Source organism: Rhipicephalus microplus, chromosome 3 (genome assembly GCF_043290135.1).
Source record: "Rhipicephalus microplus isolate Deutch F79 chromosome 3, USDA_Rmic, whole genome shotgun sequence".
Lineage (NCBI taxonomy): Eukaryota > Metazoa > Arthropoda > Arachnida > Ixodida > Ixodidae > Rhipicephalus > Rhipicephalus microplus.
The window spans coordinates 162,647,934-162,663,984 of record NC_134702.1 but is presented as its reverse complement, the minus strand read 5'-3'; the positions used below and the strand labels follow the sequence as shown (position 1 = coordinate 162,663,984).

General features: G+C 45.4%; 1 protein-coding gene and 2 pseudogenes across 10 annotated transcripts in view; 2 read left to right on the top strand and 1 right to left on the bottom strand.

Annotated features, from left to right (window-relative positions):
- LOC142802652 (uncharacterized) overlaps positions 1-15,369 on the top strand; it is a 48,596-nt pseudogene extending 33,227 nt beyond the window's left edge.
- Positions 1-16,051, bottom strand: part of LOC119170446 (uncharacterized) — a 270,210-nt gene that overhangs the window by 152,080 nt on the left and 102,079 nt on the right. The window lies entirely within an intron of this gene.
- On the top strand, positions 15,369-15,899 carry LOC142802651 (uncharacterized; annotated as a pseudogene).

Here is a 16,051-nt window from a genome sequence, read left to right as displayed (position 1 = left end):
CATCAGCCATTACGGGAACCTGCAAACAAGGTATTTGCACCGGAATTTGAACCCAAATGATAAAGCAACATCCGCGATCATTTCAATCCGCGGAGCCTCCACATTTGAAATCGAGAAACAGCTCGCTGGCATACCACGATCTGTGACCACGCTCGTTTTCACGTTTGTGCAAGCGAGCTGGCGTCATACGAACTAGACTAATCACTACGCTGCCTTCGTTGCCTAGTAAACAACACGCTTCGAACACCCGAGGAACTTGAAAGACTTGTTTCATATGTGCTGCCCCGTTATCTCAACCAACACCTGGAAAGATCAAACAAACAATTCGTGCACCGTTTCAACCGGGACGCTTGTCAATTCAACAGGACAGTCAAGGCTTACTGCCGAAGACCCAGCAAAGTGTCATACATCGACTATCAATTCGAGCAGTTGCCACTGATATGCTTTCTTGCTGCGGATGCGCTTCACCCGAGTTTTATAGGTGTCGCATTGATTGCCAAAGCTCTCAAGAGTGCGCTCGGTGGCAGAGACCTCGAAACTACCACGAGGTGGTCGACTCAACCCATAGCTCTCGTCAATATCCGTTTATCACAACAAGACACCCATGACAAGAACCCTGCATGTCAACGTGTTCCAGGAGCCCCGCACCCACCCAACATCACAAACGAGTTCCCGACGATCGGCGAACTGTGACTCCCTTGCGCCACAAGCACCCCCTCACCATCATCAACAGTGCGCCACTACTAGGGGGAAAGTCTGCTGGACAGCCAACACACGTCCCTCCATTGCGGATGGCGAGACCAAAAGCCCTACATGACAGCACCACTAAGCCACTCCTCAAAGGAAAGCCTGCTGAACTACGATGCTGCATTCCTCTATTGTGGACCCCGGGACCGGAACTCCCAACGAACACAGATATGCTGCACTCAGCGCTTGCCGTAGCCCAACGCAGAAATCTCCCCTACAACGACAAAGGCCTGCCCAACGTCACTACAATCTCCGGACTTCATCAGTGCCATTCCCACGCCCAAAACAAGATGGACCTCTGAAATGTAAGTCCAGCTCATCACTTCTCAGTTGAAGTGCCACCTTCCTTAAAGTACGAAAATTCACTGACAAACGAATTAGACATGAAATGCATAGATCAACATTGCAAGTGTACCTTGGTGCTAGAATAGCCCCCAAGGGTATGACACTCTCCCTTCCACCAGCCGCTACAAACCTAGACGTACGCAACCAAATAACATGAAAAAATGTCGTGCTTCAGGCATCTCTTAAATTAACAGAAATCGCTCTCAATCACAGTGATCAGCAGGTAAAGAAACTGGTCGCTATGACCAACACCATTCTCCACCACAACACTTTATCGAACGAGGAAATCACCCTGTTAATAAAATTCGAACAGAATAAATACCAAGTCATCATCACTACACAAATTCATAAACTCAGAAGAGACCATGTGCCCAACCACGAGTTTCCTGAGATAATTCCATACCACTGCAACACCTCCACCCGGGTAACTACTTAAGGTACAAACGAGCAGCCGTCCATAAACACATCCTGTGACAATGTGACTGTGAACCTATAAGACACAAGTTTGTCACCTGACAAAAAAAAACTGCTATCCAAAAGAGTAAGCTTCAAATTTTCTGACAAACTCCCCTTACTCCGAGACCTCGACAACTTCGCTAGAAGCTTAAGGTTGCGCGAATATTTCTTGGACAGGCCTTTTAACAAAGAAACAATTCACCGTCATAAAAAACAATGATTTGACACCGAACAGTAATTGAGACAAGTGTCTAAATTTTAATATCACTACAGTTTAGAAAGATATAGTACATGAATACCACAGACAGAAAGGAAAGCGAGAAAACTTGACAAAATCTTAAAAAATGAGTATGAGAAATCTGGAATCTAGGACAGACATAACAATAAAGCTCGCTGACAAGGAAGAAGCAATTGTAGTCCATTAATACAACCGACTACTTACAAGATGCATACCACCAACTAGACGACTCAAAATTTTACGAATGCCTCCCAGGTGATTCGACAGACAAACACAAACGTACCGTATCAACAGAACTAAAACAAAACTGTTGGACGCAGAAAAGATAACCAACACTGACCATCACAAACTAATGTGAGCAGCATACCCTCGTCTAGGTTGCTTCTACATTCCTCCAAAAATTCATAAACCCCGTAACCCAGGTCGACCAATCATATCAGGCATAGGTACAATTACTGAGCCCATATCAGGATACGTGGACAAACTAATAAGCCACATTCCACGCTCCGCCGCGTCGTACATAAAAGATACCACACATTTTCTTTGAGACAATGCAGGTCTGTGTGTGCCGAAAAACTCGTGCTTGGTTACTCTTGATGTGTCCTCATTGTATACAAATATTCCTCCCGACGACGGCACAGCTGCATTACAAAACATGTACACAGACCATAGACAACCTGACACCCCAGATTTCTCTGCCACCGCAACTTTGACGAGGATGGTCCTAAAATTAAATTCATTTGAATTTAACCAAGAGTATTTTCGACAAATCAGTGGCACCGCTATGGGAACCAAAATGGCACCCAATTATGCCAACATATTTATGGAAAAGCTAGAATCCGAATTTCTTTCACAACTTTCCTTGAAACCACTATTAAGCACAAGATACATAGACGACGCAAACAAAATATTGCCTGTATGCGTGCAGTCATCCAGGCAGATTTATCAGAACAGGGCATTGCAAGGTGCTGAAAATTTCAGTTGTCCTTCACTCTTTTTTATTTTATTTTATTTTGAAATACCCTTCAGGCCAAAGGCATTGTGTTGTATATAGGGCCAGAGGCCATGCCATGAATCTGTGATTTAAGTGACATTCACAATGAATCTCGTATCTTTGCTTGCAAGATGCCTGCATGATTTGTATGAATCACCAACTGTCTGTTAAATGTGCCCCTTTTGGGTATCCATAGAACAGCTTGCTTAGTGACAGCTTGTGTTTTTACTGTTGAGTGAAAATTTTGACATTCAGTCCACTTGATAAGATATTGTTACACAAGTTAAGGTAACTTAATGGGGGGGTTTTAATAGGCCCTGAGTCTGCGATCACAGTATAATGATGATGATCACCGCCATGGCTCGTACCCACTCAGGGGGATCGCAGTGGAGGCAACGTCGTCTTCCTGCTCTGCCCACGCTTCCCTTGTTTTTCCTGGTAGTGATACTTTGTATCATTCCTCCTCTCTGACGAAGCCCTTTGGGCGAGTCATTCTTGCATCCTTCGTGTAAACGGCTTCAGGCGGGCAACATGCGTCACCTCCGTCTTGCATGAACGTCGGCCACTAGTGGTGACACGTGCAATTTTATAGTTGACCTCGCTGACACGACGGAGTATCACAAAAGGACCGGCATAGTGTGCCAGTAGCTTTTGGCTCAAGCCACGTCTGCGTATTGGGGTCCACACCCACACTAGATCACCGGGGGCATAGGTTACATGCCTGTGTTGACTGTCGTAGCGAGTTTTGGATGACTCTTGCGCTGCCAGTGTACGTAAGCAGGCAAGTCGACGGGTCTCTTCCGCACGACAGAAGGTTTCCGCAATTGTTAAATCGTCATGGATGACAAAAGGAAAGATAGTGTCCAGCGTATGTCGAGGTGAGCGAGCGTAGAGCAGATAGAAAGGGCTATAGCCTGTCGTTTCGTGTTTCGACGTGTTGAAGGCGTACGTGACGAATGGTAATACTTCATCCCAGTTTTTGTGGTCAGAGGCGACGTACATTGACAACATGTTGATCAACGTTCGGTTTGTGCGCTCGGTGAGACCGTTAGTTTGCGGATGATACGCAGTTGAGTGTCGGAACTTGGAGGCACACAAACGAAGTAATGATTCGACAATATCAGCGGTAAATTGTCGTCCACGGTCACTTATTATCACGCGAGGAGGTCCGTGTCAGAGGATGACTGAATGCAACAGGAACTCCGAAACCTGGACTGCCGTGGCGGAGCATAAGGCAGCCGTCTCGCAGTACCGCGTCAGGTAGTCGGCGCATACAATTATCCACCGGTTACCTTTTGAGGAGCCTGAAAATGGTCCCATCAGATCAATGCCAACCTTTTCAAAAGGGGAACCGGGAGGCTTTACCGGTTGCAGGTGACCAACTGGACCCGAGGAGGGCCGCTTGTGGCTCTGGCACTGCGTACAGCTGGCCACGTAGTTCTGAATTGTTTTGCTCATTTTCGGCCAATAGAACCGCTCTTTCGTGCGACTAAGTGTTCGTGCGGTGCCTAGATGGCCAGAGGTGGGGTCATCATGCGTGAGACGCAGAACAGATGTTTGGAGGGACGCAGAAACAACCAGCAGAAAGCGGGCGCCCGTCGTGGACGAGTTTCTCTGGTAAAGAAGACCATTTCGGACGCAGAATCGGCCTTCGCTTAATGAATTTCTCGCTCCAGGGAAAAGAAATTTTAAGCTTGAATCATTACGCTGCTCAGCGGCGAAAGTCACGGCATCAGGAAAGCCTGACGACAGAGAAGCGATAAGGTGGTCAACGTTATCGGCTTAGCAATCTGTCGATGGTAGCGGCATTCTGGAGAGGCAATCCGCATCAGCGTGTAGACGGCCAGTCTTGCATGAGATGGTGAAGACATGTTCTTGCAAATGAATGGCCCATCGTGCGAGGCGGCCGGATGGGTCACGAAGGTTTATCAGCCAACACAGGGAATGGTGATCTATGACGATAGTGAACGGGCGACCATAGATGTATGAGCAAAACCGTTGCACGGCAAAGACTACTGCTAGGCATTCCTGTTCGGTCACTGTGTAGTTGCGTTCAGGCTTGCTTAAAGAACGACTTGCGTCTGCCACAATGTGTTCCTTCTTGCCAGAATGCTGAACGAGAACGGCACCGATACCGATGCCACTTGCATCTGTGTGAATTTCGTGGGCGACGAAGGATTGAAGTGCCGAAGTATTGTCTGCGAAGTTAACAAACACTTCAGCTTGGAAAAAGTGGCATCACACTCGGAGGTCCACTGAAACAGGCTGTTCTTACGTAGAAGGCTCGTCAGGGGGTGAACAACATCCGCAAACTTGGGTACGAACCGGCGGAAATACGAGCAGAGCCCGATGAAGCTACGCAGTTGTTTCACAGATTTAGGACGCTCAAACGATTCAACGGCCGCGGTCTTTTGTGGGTCAGGTCTAATGCCATCTTTGTCGACGAGATGTCCTAACACCAATGTCTGTCGCTCGTCAAAGTGGCACTTTTTCGAATTCAATACAAGGCCAGCTTTTTCAATGCAGCTTAGCACGAGGTCTAGGCGAGTGTTGTGCTCCTCAAATGTACGTCCAAAAATTACGACATCATCAAGGTAACACATGCATATATGCCATTTTAAACCACGCAATATAGAGTCCATAAATCTTTCGAATGTCGCAGGAGCATTGCATAAAACAAATGGCATAACGTTGAACTCGTAAAGTCCGTCGGTCGTAACGAATGCCGTATTTTCTTTGTCAGCTGCGTGCATCGGAATTTGCCAGTAACCTGATCTCAGGTCGACAGATGAAAAGTAGGACGCGAAAAGCAGGCAGTCTAGAGCGTCATCGATGCGCGGCAGTGGATAAACGTCTTTCTTCGTAACAGAATTCAGTCGGCGGTAGTCAACGCAAAATCTCCACGTACCATCCTTTTTCCTCACTAGAATGACATTAGCAGCCCACGGACTTGGCGATTCCTGTATTATTCCCTTTTCCAGCATTTGTTCGACTTGCTCGTTGATGATCTTGTGCTCCGATGGTGCCACTCGATAAGGTTTCTGCCTAATGGGATGCGCCGACTCGGTGTGGATCTGATGACGTATCCGGGACGCGGGTATTAAGGACCTTTGGCTATTTTTAGAAAAATCGAACACTTTCGAGTGCTTGGATAGAACGTCGAGCAGTGTATGACGTTCGCTTTGGTCAAGTGACTTGCTGACCATTTGTAGCAATTGGGCATCTTCTGAACCTTCCAAGCCAAGATGTTCATTTTGGCTTGTAGCATCAAGAAGCGCAACCAGCGTTGTACATTATTCGGGTCTAAATACTGCAAGTTTCATGCCGCCTGGCAGAATTGCAGGCTCCATGAAACTGTTCATTGTCCACGCACCTGCCCGTCCATCAACGACTGGCACTATGCAATGGGGAATGAGAATGTTCTTTTTCAGGCATGCCAAGAGAATCGGTTCAAGCGTGGCGTCAAACGTGCCACAGTTGTTGCTAGAACATATCACGGGAACACACACAGCAGAAAATGCAGGAACGACTGTGTCCAGGGAGACGAAAAAGATGCATTCCTCCGGACGGGAATTTTCCAAGAGCGCCGTTGGGAAAGTACCTTGTATAGAAAGATGCCCACTTCTGCAGTCTACAGTTGCCCCACACTCACACAAGAAGTCAATACCCAAGATAACGTCATGTGTAGACCGCGGAATAACCGCAAACTCTGTGCAAAACACCTTGCCACACAGCGAGACGTCCACAGTACAATATCCCACCGGACACAACACGTCACCACTTACACCACGAAATGTCACCCCACGGTTCAGGCAAAACATCACTTTTGGTCCCAGCAGGTTTTTAAAATTTACACTCATCACCGAGACTGTCGCACCTGTATCCACAAGTGCCATAGTAGCCACTGCATCGACAACTACATGAACTTTGTTCTTCAACATAAACGCTGACGGGGGTATACCTGTAGATAGCACCTGTGATCTCGCGGCCTCACCCCCACTGGCCGCACCGCCTAGTTTTCCGGCGGCGGTGTACGTGCGCGTCGCCGTGGCGATGGCGATCGTGGAGCCCGGGGAGCTGGTGGTGGTGTCAAACTTCGATCAGAGGCCGGCGAGGGGTAGCGTGATCCGGTAGGTGCGCGTGGTTTCCGTGACGTGGAGAGCGGATGGTCAAAAGGTTGGTGAGACATGTGCCAAGACTGTCGCTGATATGAGCGGTGGTCACAAAAACGTGCGATGTAACCCGGGACACCACCGTTGTAGCATACCGGACTTGGTCGAGGGGCACGTTGTTGCTCAGTGTAACGACTCCTCTCGGAAGGCATGGGATAGTGGTACCGTCCTTCGGGGGCCCTGTAGGGAGGCGATGTTGGGTAAACAGGTGGGCGAAAACTTCGTTCGTAGTTGGGAGGTGGTTGACGGGGGAATCCAGCCTGCCGTGTGCCTTGATATTCATAAGCGTCTGTTGCGTTGATCGATGGTTGCCATGGTGGAAGAGAAACAAGAGTCCGCACACGTTCTGGTTCGTTTACGTACCCATCCTGAAAATCGCTGGGGCGATGATAGCTCTGCTGACATCGAAGCAGCTCTTCTCTAACGATCTGCCGTATGGTCAAAGCAAGGTCGTTAGGCGGCACTGTTTCAACACTAGCCACAGTGGGGACGTTGGACAGGCGGCCGAATTTCGGAGAAATTCGTCGCATCTTGAAGGATTCAAAGGTACGACAGTGCTTCATCACGTCGGACACGGAGTTCAAGCAGTCTTTCCCAATTAAGAAATTGTACACCTCTTCGGCTATACCCTTGAGAACGTGCCCAACCTTGTCTTCTTCAAACATCCTGCCATTCACGATCTTGCACAGCTTCAGTATTTCTTCAATGTATGTCGTACATGTTTCTGATGAAAGCTGTGCCCTCTGAGACAATGTCTGCTCCGCGCGTTTCTTCTTTGCGTCCGAATCACCGAAGCACTTCTGCACTTCTTCAACAAAACGTTCCCAAGTCGTGAACATGTCCTCGTGGTTCTCGTACCACATAAGGGTGGTGTCAGCTAACGAGAATACGACATGATTGAGCTGTTCGTTCAAGCCCCAGCCATTGCTTTTGCTCACCCACTTGTAGTTCTTGAGCCACACGTCGACGTCTTCTCCTGAGGTCCCGCCGAAGTTTGGTGGCACTCTGTAGTATGGCACGGAATCCATCGGAGTTGGCCTCGAAGCGTTGGATGGCTGCTCTTGGGTCATTACGATCGGCGAAGGTGGAAGTCCGGCGAGGCGGCGGCTGCGACGAAGTCCTGGTAGTGAAGCTCCCGTCTTTGGGTTTGTCCTACCCAGCACCTTCCACCAAATTGTTACACAAATTAAGGTAACTTAATGGGGGGGTTTTAATGGGCCCTGAGTCCGCGATCACAGTAAAATGATGATGATCACCGCCATGGCTCGTATCCACTCAGGGGGATCGCAGTGGAGGCAACGTCGTCTTCCTTCTCTGCCCACGCTTCCCTTGTTTTTCCTGGTAGTGATACTTTGTATCAATATATTCGTTACTGTATAAGCATTTACATTGAGCACAAGCAAGTAGACACCTGTATGTTTGTTCACAAGCGCTTGCATTTGTCCACTTTATTGTCATCTTTGCTAATGCACTTAAACAATTTAAAGTACGTCAAAATTTTATTGGTGCTTTTAGAATGTTTTGTTTGTTTCGCATTGCAATCAGTTTCGTTTACTTATGGGGTGGGTGCTTTTCTGTGTTCGACTCCTTTCGATGCACAGATTCACCTGTGCAAGACTTGATGCCGAACGAAAAGTGTCAAGTATGGCTGCTGAAGCTGAAAATCCAGGACAGGGCTGATCACTGTTCTAAATCTAATAACTTTAGCTTTTTACCAAAGGTCTTAACAATGTTTTATATTGTTAAAGGTTTGGTCCTCACAGTTAGATTTTTTATCTTTTAATGCTGGTTTATAATCTTTAAGAAGTGGCTGTGGTTTCCAATGACTAAGGAAAATGTTATTTACTTGTTTATATAGAAACATTTTGTTCTCTTTATATATTGAATGGAGCCCTGCAACACTTTGCCAGGTGTTCATAAAATTATCCCACTGTTTATCACCGCACAGATTAACTGCCACAAAAATTTTTAGAATCCAAGTGGAGTTACAGAGATTTGTTTAATGCTCTAAGCACTTTCTCCCTCCTTTTAAAAATCTCAATGAGTGCACTGAAATGTAATTTGGGTTCATACTGGCGCTCATTCATACTGGCGCTCTTTGGCCACCTATGGCCCTTGTGCCGAAAAACCCGACCAATCATCATCAGAGCTACTTCTGTAAGTCAGTGCGCATCGCAGTCTTGAGCACTTTCTTGTTTCCTTTGAACGCCCGTGTGGCTTGCATGCCTGTTGCAACTTCAGACGAAGAAGAAGTTGCGGCATTCACATGCGGCTCTGCTCTAGACACGGTTCTCTTTTTCTTTGCCTGGTTGATGAGCAAGTCAAGAATGAGTTCGCGTTAAAGCCTTTCATTCCTCTTCTGAAGGTGTTTGTCCCTGCAATGCCTGCGTGGTGGTCGCCAGGATAAATATGCATTGCACTATGTTAAAATCTGCCAATAGTCTTTCAGGTACGTTACACAATTGATTTGGGTATATAGCAGGATTTGTTAAGAGAAGAGCGATTTCTAGCAATCTTTGAAATTTATTTGTAGATTCCCAGCCGCATGCTGGGCTATGTTTGGCTCACATGTTCGCAGGAGCCTTGGTTGCTGATTGGCAGCATTTTCTGAACATGTTCAAGAAGTATTGCCGGGCCCCTTTAAAACTTTAAAAACGTTGAGATATGAGATGTTGTCGTTCTTGTAATTTTCCAAAGAACTTTTTAGGATACTATTTAGGATAGACTTGGCCACTATTTATTTTTGTTCGGTGGACGAATAATCTGGAATAATTGAAAGGAATCCTTTACATCTTTATTTAGTCTTAGGAATAATTAAGTTATTATTAGGCAAGGCACTTGCATTCAACACACAAAAAAACAACAAAGACAAACCTCACTGTGTAGTGTATAACAGCAAAATAATTTGTGCTCCTCAAACAATGCATTAAATAACCGAGAAGTAGCGTAGGACAAATAAACTTCTTATTTTAATTTGATAAATAATAAAGTGTGGGCTCTGCAACGATATAATAGCCCACAAGCACATAAAAAATCTCTTATTGTCATTTATAAAACATTAAATTGCTTCCGCTCACGTATGTGGCACTGTAAAAATTAGTTTCTGCCCATTATTTAGTGCACTGTGCTGGTGTGTGTAGAATATATCACTCGTGCAGCACCTCGTTCATCTGATGCATAATGACTAGTAAACACAAAAACGTCTCATAATAGTAGTTAGATAGTCAGCCCTATATCTAGTTTCTACTCTGGAAGAACTTGGTACACTTGACTGGACTTGACTGTCTGCTTTCTGGCAGTGTGCACTGAGCTTGGTTGGGGACTGAAAACAACGTGGATGTAGATTCTACAGAAAATATCTCACGTGGGATTTTCATATGCCGTATTAGATTGCACTGTCTTGTTTTACCTTATTCAGTCGAGGGCCTTAAAAAAATATGCAATGTCGTATCTAGCTCCAACGCACTTTCAATATACCCTTCAAAGCTTTCAGGTATCTTTTACAAGTAAGAGTTACTAGCTCGTGGGAGAAAGAGGTCAGTAGCTCTCTTAAACTAAACAGTTCATGAGCTTGATCACAGTAGAATTTAAGGCTGGCAAAATTTTAGCTGTGCCCTGTAGCACTTGCAGGTGCAGTGATTTTTTTTTTCTTTTTTTTAATGTACCATATACACTCCTGTAAGGGAGAAGCGGATGAACTTGAGCTTGTTGGTGCACATTCATAGTAAAAGACAGCGAGAAAATGACTAGGAACAAACAGGAGAAATAGGACAGAGTGCTCTGTCCTGTTTATTAAGTTTTTTTCTTCTCATTTTTGCACTTTGCACATTTTCGCATTTTCATTTTTCACTATAAGTCGTCTGAGGGCCTCACTTTTTTTTTAACGAATTTGATACAGTGCATCCCTTCCGCGGAAGTGTGAAACTTTCGTTTAATTTTCAATTCACATATCAAAAAAACCTATCTAATCGAGCCATATATACCCAACGATGAGATATATCCTACTTAGCTGCGGACATCCTTGCTAGATTTTATCTGTGTCGCTGCTCTAGCTCAGCTCGTCAGCACTGCTCATGTCATCCGCATGTACAGGCGCGGCCACTGTTAAAGGGAACACTTGCGCGCAGTGTGTGTCTGTATTTCACTTTCTCGCACGAGAATAAGAGCTTAGATTTACTTATGGCTACTGGTGGTTGACAGCTCCGACTCATTTCAATAAACTAGAAAAGCGCACGTTCAATGTTTCCCCATCAACTTGCAGTTAGGGAGTCAGCAATAAGAAAGGTACGCATTCGAGTGTTCCCTTTAACTGTGGACGCGTCTGTACATGTGCAAGTATAGTGCCTCCCAGATAAAGCCGTGCACTCGATGCTCACTGATAGCTCTGCATGACGAAGCTGCAGGACACCAATTGCCGTCTAGTGGCTTCCGCGAAATGCGCTGTTGCATAATACGAAGACACTGCTGTTTGCTGGCGAGTTGTGTTTTTTTTTCCCCTCTAAAATTTGGACTGCCAAGTTGAGGTAGCGGTCGTTAGTCTAGTGTATTCGGTAATCAATGATTATAGCCATTGCACATACGAAGATTCGAAAGGTTTATTCTTTCGGAAGTTTAATAAAAAAAAAAACGTTTTTTTAGCATACTGCCACTTGCATTACTAAGGTAATTTGCCTTTATTCCCTAGCTAATGTTTTCTGCTGTATTTACAGATCTTTTGTTTACAATGCAATATCCACTTGTGCAGTGTTTTGTACTTATTAGTTACAGCACAGTCGCTTTATCTAGCCACATACCGCAGAGTTTCACATTATGCAGTAATGTGTCAGTACTTTGTATAAAAACGCTATGCAAGCTGTGAAAATGCTACTTGCAGAAGTGATAAAGGTGCATTTCCAAACAATTTTCATGAACAAGTAAGCATACTAAAGGTATAGCTGTAAAGTAGCGGTTGTAATTTTGCAGCTACATTATATGCTTATATTTAAATCTTAGGAGACTGCTCTATTTTGTTTTATTCTTCTAGAGCATATATGTTTGGGATGGATTTTCACAAGTTTCTCACTTTGTGCATTAACATCACATTTCAAAATAAAGTTAAGACAAACTGTTTATGCAGAAGACTGCCAGTATAGAAGTCTGGCAGGTCAGAATGAAAACTGATAATTGTGCATCAGAAATGTGGGTTAGAGGTGCCATAAATTTTACATGAAGCTCTTAAATTTTAACTTTAGGCAGGATGAGGCCTTCTGTGAGAATGATAAACAGTTGGCAAATTAGTACCTGTTTCATGTATTGCATCTTTCTGTCCTATTCCCACAATAATAAACAAAAGTAACACTTATTAGTCAGCTTTAAATGTTAACAAGTGCATGTCGTGCATGCATTGCTCCACTGTATTTTATGGTTATAGTGTAGGTTACCTTCCTCTCAGTATGTATACAGCATCCAACACACTTAAGCATTCGGCCTTGCACCATATGATGTATTGTGGTGTATTTATCTGTGGTAGGCTACAACCCAGAATAGTGTATTTTATTGCGAAGCATTTCATCTTTGCGGAAAAGAAACCTCCCTCCACTTATCTTCATTGCCTCTGGCTGCCTGAAACTTTTGTACTTACAGATACCATGAATGAGATTATGTTCAGAGACTCAGGTTCACTCCCTCTTTCCCCAGAACAAAATTCCTGGCAAAATATCCAAAAACAGAAGCCACTGAAGTTCGCAGTGCACCTTACACTCTTTTAAATGCAGCACCCATTTTTCGGAAACAGCTGCCTGTAGTGTAATATAGAGCGGCAGATGCACTAATGAAAAAGGAAGAATTCATCACCTTTTCCATACTATCAATCAGGTGATAGAGAAATGCTCAGAATATAACCAACCACTACCAGTGCCTTCTCTATAACTTTCAGTGCCTGAAAGAAGGCCCTCTCACGGCCGTCGGCGCTAGTGTTTCCCCCGCTCGCCGCTAATGGGTAGTGGCGCTGTGTAAACATGGTTGGCTCGCTGGTTTGGTGGAACCGAGGAGGTCGTGGGCGGTACTCCCTTCGCTGTGCTGCACGTGGTGTTGCGTTCTTCAAGTTGCATGCTGTCATATATTGATTCACGTTTCTTTTTTTTTAATCCTGTGCTTCGGCCGCGCGTGTAGCGCGACTGAAGAAGTCGTACTGCTGCGTACCGCTGTGTAAGTCTGACGAGAAAAAGAAAACGCCGGGACTGTCCTTTCACGAGATTCCTTCTGCCGCCGACGTACGAGAAAAGTGGCTGGCCGTTATTCGATGTGACAACTGGTCGCCAAATTCAACGTCCTGCTACACGAAGGTATGCAGCCGTCATTTTCGCGCCGAGAGCTTTGTGGAAGGAAAACGACGACGGTTTTTGAAAAAAGGTGTTGTTCCTTCAGTTTTTGAAGATTACCCTGCGCACTTGCAACCAAAATCAAGCACCGAGCGAAGCAGAGCAAGCATTGTAAAGCAAGCTTGTGTTCCTTTGAAACAGAAAAGTGATCATGCGACGAGTGCCGCTGCATCTGTGGTGTTGCCACCTGCAGTACCGACACCACAAAACCACAAACTTGAAGAACCAAAGCCCATCGATATCACCGATGCTTTCAGCGATACCAACCAACGCAGTAACTTTCCGCCCGAGACTCCTCCAGCATATGACCGAGGTGTTCAGGTGGACAGTAGACAAGCGGTGGCGAGCTTGCTGGCCACGGAGAATGCCAAATGGAAAAGAAAAGAAAGGGACCTCAGGAACCAAGTGTCAAGACTGCAAAGGACAGTTGACAAATACAAATTGGAGCTTGAGAAACTACAGCAAGATTCCATAGTAGCAGATATCTCCTATATCAAAGAAAGAGCCGTGGAACAACAGCCAGCAGCACTCTTTCTTCTTGATCAAATTATCAACTTCAGGAGGAAAAGGCCAACATGGTCTGAAGAGACAACTCATAGGTGTGTGGTCTTTCGAAATTTGTCTACTAAAGCCTATGAGCACATGCGAGGTGAGGCCCTTTTAAAACTTCCAAGTAGAACAACACTGTCTAATTACATAGGAACCACGAGTGGTGAGACAGGCTTCAGCAAATTGGTGGAAACAAGGCTAGCTGCAGAAGCCAGGGATTTGGAAATGCCACAGTCAAGGGTTTGCTCATTAATCGTCGATGAAATGCAGATAAAAGAAAAGTTGCAGTATCACAAGCAAAGGGATTGCTTAGTCGGACAAGTGGACACTGAACTGGGACAAAAGGACACCAGTCCTGTTTTAGCCAATTCTCTTCTTTGTTTTGTAATCAGCGGATTAACTACGCCATTCCGGATTCCAGTGGCGTATTACTTCACGAAGGGACTCACTGGAGATGAACTTTACAAGTTGATTATCTTTGTGATGAAGAAAGTGGAAGCTTGTGGGTTTAAAAATGTGCGGCTGGTGACCGATAATCACAAGGTGAATGTGAATGCCATGAAGCTTCTTGGAAATGGTTTGGTCACCTACAGGACTGAGCACCCATGTGATCCTGATAGGCAGCTGTTCATGAGTTTTGACCCGTGTCATGTGTTGAAGAATGTCCGGTCGCAGCTGTTGTCACATGATATTGGTCCAGAGCGTGAGATTTCTTCATCTTAAATCAAGGATTTGTACGAGCTGCAGAAAGGTTTGACTGTAAAACCTGTAAGGTATCTCAGCCGGAAACATGTATTACCTAATAATATGGCGAAGATGAATAATGGCAGAGCTGTTCAGCTTCTGTCGCCATGTGTGACTGCCGCTTTAGAGCATCTGAAGGGGCAAGCTGGGCATACATGCTCAAAATCATTTGCTTATGCAGGCCCAACTATAACCTTCATGAGGAACTTTTACCGTTGGTTTGTACTCCACGATACGAGTAGTACCGTGAAACACTTGGTTCAAAATTTCGCTGACGCTCGACACTATGATGACATTCAAGATTCTCGACTAGAGTGGCTTGAGGTCACCTTTCCAATGTACTTGGACGGGCTAAAAAAAAGGTGCAACCATCCACAGGAATTTCTCACGAAGGAAACATATGAGGCCGTTCTTGTCACCAGCTACTCTACTGTGGCATGTACAAGATACTTGCTCACAGAGGAGAACTGCTTTTTTGTTCTTACCCGCAGGTTCAATAGCGACCCAATAGAGTCATTGTTTGGAACCTTGCGAATGTCATCGGGCACAAATGACATGTTAGATGTTCGCGCAGCACTTTCGGGTTTAGAAAAGATCCTGAAGACTGGAATTGCAGCAGCCAATGTAACATCAAATGTCGCTCATACTGAGAGTGCGACATCTGCCCCCCTACCTGGCAGTGCTTCCAGTTCACAGCCCGTCTGTACTTTGTCTGCGCTGGTTCCTCATCTGCGAACACATCCGTCCAGACACCGCCTTCACTGAAGAAGGCAGTTGTGGTGCTGCAAAGGCTAACCACCTCGGTGTTGCCTCAGTACCTCCCAAGTCCTCAAATATCGGCCACTGTGTATGTAGGGGGATACATTGCCCGTGTAGTCAGCGAAAAAATGAACTGCGAAAACTGTGTCTCTCTGAGTATGAAGCCAGTAACCAACCAGCCACTCCTACAGCTGACACGCAACCAGGACCGGGGTGGTTTGCTGTATCCAACAGACCAGCTTTTTATTTTGGACACTTTGCGAGCATTTGCAGACAGTGCGCTTAGAGACAATCCTACTTTGCAAAAGCCACTCAGTAGCTTGACAAAGTGTACCGTTCCAGCCCTATCTGCATTGAGGTTCCTCAAATGCCAGAGTGACGGAAGCTGTGACCACAGGGCACGACTCATGAACCTTATATGAGCTCACTTCCTCAGGCCACTTCTTTCAAATTATGCATTCAGTGTGACTGACAAGCAGGATGCCCGTAAATATTTTGCAAAGAAGCCACTTTGGAGGAAGTATGCAAGGCTTTGAGATAGGTTGTTTGCTCAAGCAATATATAATTTTCTTTTGTCAGCAAAAATGTTTGAATTCCAAGCCAGTGTATCCATGACTGGGCAGTGTTGTTCCCTTAAGGTTTTATTTTTTGTCGCCAAATGTTTTAATGTTTAACGAACTTACATAAC